At 38.6% G+C, this 6048-nt stretch overlaps 1 non-coding gene across 1 annotated transcript; it reads right to left on the minus strand.

Moving 5' to 3' along the window:
* Window positions 1-4329: 4329 nt before the first annotated feature.
* On the minus strand, window positions 4330-4462 carry LOC132537387 (small nucleolar RNA SNORA2/SNORA34 family). Its single transcript, XR_009548825.1, has one exon. It is a non-coding gene; the product is annotated as a small nucleolar RNA SNORA2/SNORA34 family (small nucleolar RNA).
* Between the last annotated feature and the right edge of the window lie 1586 nt (window positions 4463-6048).

Raw genomic sequence — 6048 nt, forward strand, 5'->3', positions numbered from 1 at the left:
CCCAGCTCCCCACCTGCAGGGGAGTCACTTCACAGCCCATGAAGCAGGTCTGCAGGTGTCTATCTTTCTCTCCTCCTCTCTGTCTTCCCCTCCTCTCTCCATTTCTCTCTGTCCTGTCTAACAATGATGACATCAATAACAACAACAATGATAACTACAACAATAAAAAACAGTCTTTTCATTTCCCATTTATAACACATCTTCTGGGGCCAAGTGTTGGCAAACCTGATTGAGCACACACATTACAATGCACAAGGGCATGAGTTCAAATCCCAGATCCTCATCTACAGGGGTAAGCTTCAAGAGTGGTCCATTTCTCTCAGTCTCTCTTTCCATACACATACATATACACATACACACACTTACACATACATATACATATATATGTATGCATATATTTCCCTTCCCTCTCATTTTTTCTCTCTCTCTATCAATCACACACACACACAAACACACAAACACACACACACACTCACACACACCACATCTTCTGTACTGTGACTAGAAATAAAAACTTTACCGCAAACATTGAATATTTTTCTGAGAATCTGGAAAAAAATCAGACACTCTATTTAACTATTCTGTAATAAGATCTCACCCTATAAAATATAGATGTCATTGGAATTCATTCTTAGTACAGAGTGGTCTTAGAATTAATTTTGTAACATCTGGGATATTCTCCAAATTTTCTAGAAAAAGAAAAAAAAATACACCCTAATGATATGCTATAAATTATTAAACACTCAAGGCATTTAAAATGTCACTTTTGTATCCTATCCTTCATGAACCAACGTCCTTTTGTCCCTATTTCACAATTTGGAATTAAATTTGATTACCAAGTGATTTTTATCAATGGCTTTTAATTAAAAACATAGGTCCTGATCATCTTGCTTAGCATTTTATTCCCACGTCAGACAATAATTAGGAGATTCATGATTTATCTAGGTTTCTCTTTGTTCTTTATCAAAACATATGCCCCAGTTTATTAAACATGATTTAGAGTGCTGTAGCTTTTACGATTTGACATCATTTGATCACTATCAGTAATGAAATGCACTGTAATTTAAACCAGGAGATTGCTATTAATCTCTAAAACAATGATCACTGACATCTAATAAAATATATTACATAAGAAGCATGGTTTCACTCTAGTTCCAATATTCTTTGTCACATCTGTTCTCCTGTGTACTCTCCTTTATAAAATAAACAGGAGATTTAGTACGCTTTGGGATTGATGGGTGGCTCAGTAAGATTGGTAGTGTAATTGTTCAACTGCTATTACAAGTCATGATGTAGTAATTTAATAAATAACAGTAAGGCAATTTCAGTTACATATTCCCATTACACAACTCTTTTAAATTAAAATATGTTATTTATTTATTAACACACAGAAAGAGAAATAAAGACAGCACCAGAATAGCACCCCAGCCCGTATGATGCAGGTGCTCGAAGTGATGCCTCATGCATGAATGTCTGGTACTCCAAGGTCACTGTTAATGCAGTTTTGGTTTTCTTCCCCCAATATGCAACTCAAAAAATTTAATACACTTATAGTAAATATAGCCTCATAGTAGAATCAAAATGTTGCCATGACTAAAGGCAAATTACTAGGGAGAAGAAGAGTCCTATGAAAGTAGGAATCACCCCACTTTGAATGCAGTTTAAAATGCACATGCTACCATGATGCCAACCAGACTTCCCTGGGAAGACAACCCCACTAATGTGTCCTGAATCCCCGTTTCCCCAGAGCCCTGCCCCACTAGGGAAAGAGAGAGACAGGCTGGGAGTATGGATTGACCTGTCAATGCCCATGTTCAGTGAGGAAGCAATTACAGAAGCCAGACCTTCCACCTTCTGCACACCATAATGACCGTGGGTCCATACTCCCAAAGGGATAAAGAATAGGAAAGCTATCAAGTGAGGGGTTTGCATATGGAGTTTTAGGGGTGGGAACTGTGTGGAAATGTACTTCTCTTATCCTATGGTCTTATCAATAGTTCTATTTTATAAATAACAATTTTTAAAAATTCACCTAAAAATAAAATAAAATAAAAATAATAAAGTGCACATGCAAGGATCCTGACCATACAAAAAGGTAATACTCAAATATTTCACAGTTGAAGATTGAACTGTAGAATGTTGGGTGGAATACTTAGCCTCTCATTTTTTTTAATAGTAACTTGGTTATTTATTTTGACTTTTCTATATAATATATAACTATCTGTTATTCCTGCCTTAGCATTTACTCTCCAGATGTATGTTCACTTAAAAACACAAAACCTTTGATCTTCCTAATTCCTTTTTTATTTTTATATATTTTTATTTTCCCTTTTGTTACCCTTTTTTGTATTGTGTTGTTATTGATGTTGTTGGATAGGACAGAGAGAAATGGAGAGAGGAGGGGAAGACAGAAAGGGGAAGAGAAAGAGAGACACCTGCAGACCTGCTTCACCACTTGTGAAGTGACTCCCCTGCAGGTGGGGAGCCAGGGACTCAAACCAGGATCCTTACTCCAGTCCTGGTCCTTGTGCTTTGAACCACATTTGATTAACTTATTCCCCTCATTCTTTTTTTTTTATGTTATATGTGATTCTATCCATCAAAAGGCTGTTGGATTTCTGGGTACGGTTGCTCACTTGACACTGTCTCTTCTCTGGATGCCCTGTGTGTCCCTCCAGATCTCTTGAGATCAGCACCTTGGTTTCTGAAGTTAATTTCTCTCAATGCTGAGACAAGATGGATCTCTGGATTCTAGCATCTAGCTAAGGTTCTCCACCCAGGGTGGGGGTAGATAGCATAATGATTATGCAAAGAGACTCTCAAGCCTGAGGCTCCAAAGTACTAAATTCATTTCCCCACACCACCCATACCACCATAAACCAGATCTGAGCAGTGCTTTGATAAAATAAAAAAGAAAGAAAGAAAAAAAAATACTACTAAGTTTTTTCTTTACCCAGTAGTCACCATAATTATTATAATTCCAATGAACAAGTAAAATCATGGATTTCTATACTGTGGTTGTCCGTATTAATCGACAATAAATAAATATTAGATGGGGGCTAGGAGGTAGTGCACCCAATAATTAAGCAACATAATACCAAGAACAAGAGCTTGCACAAGGATCCGGCTTGGAAGTCCCAGTTCCCAGCCTGCAGGGGAGACATTTTGTTGGGAAGCCACTAATCAAGCTAGACCGCAGACCAAGACAAACACAAACAGAGTAATGGTGTGTAAAGATTTATTCCCACAAGCACACAGAGTCTCACTCGTATAGGGGAATTTAGCACTGAGGGTTCACTCCCTGGGGTAGGAATCCAGGGCAACTCTGAGACCCTCTGTTTTATACACTCAAGGGATGGGTGCTACCCAAGCAGGATGTACACTTCAATCTTTAACTAAGGAAAACAGATGGACATAACATCTAATTATGAGCAAAGCAAAGGGCACATTCTACCCCAATATTTACCTAAACAGTACGTTCCAATCTCTAACTATGATAGCAATCTTTTATCTCAGCAAAGCAGGTATACAGAAGCAAAATGACCTGGTAAAGTTGAGCAGGTATTTTAAAAATGCAAATGGTCACATAAACACTTATTTTGCAACATCATTCTTGCAGGTTCAAACAAGTTATCTATGGCTGCCCAGATGGCTTGGGCATTCCTGTGAGGAACCACCATGTTCTTTATTCTTCTAGGTAAAAATCTATTATCCCCCTTCTTGGTAAGCAAGTCCCTAAGAGAAAGAAGGGATGAAGGCTCTCACAGTAGAAGAGATCCTACTATCAATTTCACAAGCAGTAAAGCAAGTCTGCAGGTGTCTATTGTTTTCTCCCCCTCTTTAGCTTCCCCTCTTCTGTCAGTTTCTCAGTTCTAGCCAATATAATAGTGGGGAGGGGAATGGCCACCAGGAGCAGTAGATTCATAGTACTGTCACTGAGCCCCAGCGATAACAGTACTATTGATTGCCCCAGTGGAGGCAATCAATCAATCAATCAACCAATAACCACACCTATCACCAATAACTCAAATGTTTATTCTTAAAGAATTGGGAGTCTGGTGGTAGCACAGCAGGTTAAGCACAGGTGGTGCAAGGACCGGCGTGAGGATCCTGGTTTGAGCCCTGGCTCCATACCTGCAGGGGAGTCACTTCACAAGCGGTCTGCAGGTATCTATCTTTCTCTCCTCCTCTCTGTCTTCCCCTCCTCTCTCCATTTCTCTCTGTCCTACCCAACAATTATGACATCAATAACAACAATAATAACTTCAACAATAAAACAACAAGGGCAACTAAAGGGAATGAATAAATATATAAATAAATGATAAGAATACTATTTTTTTTAAAAAGAATTGCCTATATATTCACAATTTCTGAAATAACTAGCAGACCACAGAAAGACATTTCTTTAGACTCCTGTTTTAAATCAAGTTTCAGCAAAACAATAACCTTGATTCAGCGTCAACTATTTTGCAGTCCTTAATGATCCAAAACCTCTTCGTAAAAATGCCTCACATCATGGGACTCAAACCTTTGATATTGTTGTTTATTTGTTTGTTTTCTTGTTGAAGGTTATATGTATTAGGATAATTTAATCTCATTTCTTCCCAATTAGCTTTACCTCCTGATTTCAATACCCCTCAAACAGGAATAGTTTTTCTCCAAGTTAGCTGGACTTAGCATTCCAGAACCTATTCCTGTCTCCTCTTTTTCACATGTTAGATTCCAACCTTCCTATCAATTCATATGAGTGGGTCTCTGTGTGTATATGTACATTCATAGTTTTTAAAATAACTATTTTGTTTATTTATTATTGGATAGAGTCAGAGAGGAATTGAGAGGGGAGACAGAGAGGGAGAGAGACACCTATAACCCTGATCCACCACTTGTGAAGCTTTCCCCCTGCAGGTGGGGACCAGGGGGCTTGAACCAGCAACCTTGCACACTGTAGTGTATAACCAGGTGTGCCACTGCCTGGCCCTTCATACGTAATATTTATATGTAGCTATTAGACACATAGATCTCCCCTTACTTCTAAGTTCTCCACCCCCCAATCCCATTTTTCTCACATATTTCACACACACACACACACACACACACACACACACGTATTTACATTTAATATAAGACTGCCATCACCTCTTTTTTTTTATTTCATCCCCCCATAACTCCTCATGGATTAAACACAAAACTCACCATTGTATTGCATCAACGCAAAAGATTCCAAGGAAGGAGGGAAAGGCATGGGATGGAGGGGCCCTGAGACCTTCATATATGATGGTGGAAAAGGACTTAGGTTTATGGGGAGAGTATCTTGTACCTATTGTTCAATAACTGTATGATAACCTCTTAACCTGCCCACAGTGTGGAAAAAATGAAAAATTCATGCTCAGTGTTTAATCTGGCAGTCCAGGCCCTGTGCAATCTGAATCACACATTCCCATACTGTTTGTGACACAAGCTCTAAAGGCTTCCCAAACATCAAGTAAGTCCTAACCTTTCCTCCTTTCTGCTTGTGCTAGTCACTATCCCTATATAGCAAATGCTCGCCATGCCCTTATTTTACAACTTGGCTTCAAGGCTTTGTTTCAATTCTGCTTTCACACATGACCACACATTCTAAATAAGGTTTCTTTTCTACACTCTTAAAAACTATTAGATTTGCATTTTATCTGAAATGCTATAGCCTTTCCTCCAATGTTTCACAGTAGATTTATAGCACCCCCCCATACTATGGATTTAATTACCTTTTCTTTTGCCCAACAACAGAGCAGTGCACAGAGATAATAGTGCAATAGATGGATTTAGAAGACATAGATGAAATAATCCTCTATGCACAAGTCAGTAAGCTCTGCCCCAAGGACCAAAGGTGATGTCCCACCAGTTTGCATAAATTTAATTTGAGTAGGACAAGGTTTTAGATACTTGTTTCTGTAACATCTTAGATTGTGTTCTGTGTTGCAATAAAGATTCTGTGGTCTCCAAAGTCTAAAGTATCTTATTTAACTTTATGGGACTGAAAGGATGGTTCAGTGATACTTCACCAGACTT

This window comes from Erinaceus europaeus, chromosome 2, assembly GCF_950295315.1.
Source record: "Erinaceus europaeus chromosome 2, mEriEur2.1, whole genome shotgun sequence".
Lineage (NCBI taxonomy): Eukaryota > Metazoa > Chordata > Mammalia > Eulipotyphla > Erinaceidae > Erinaceus > Erinaceus europaeus.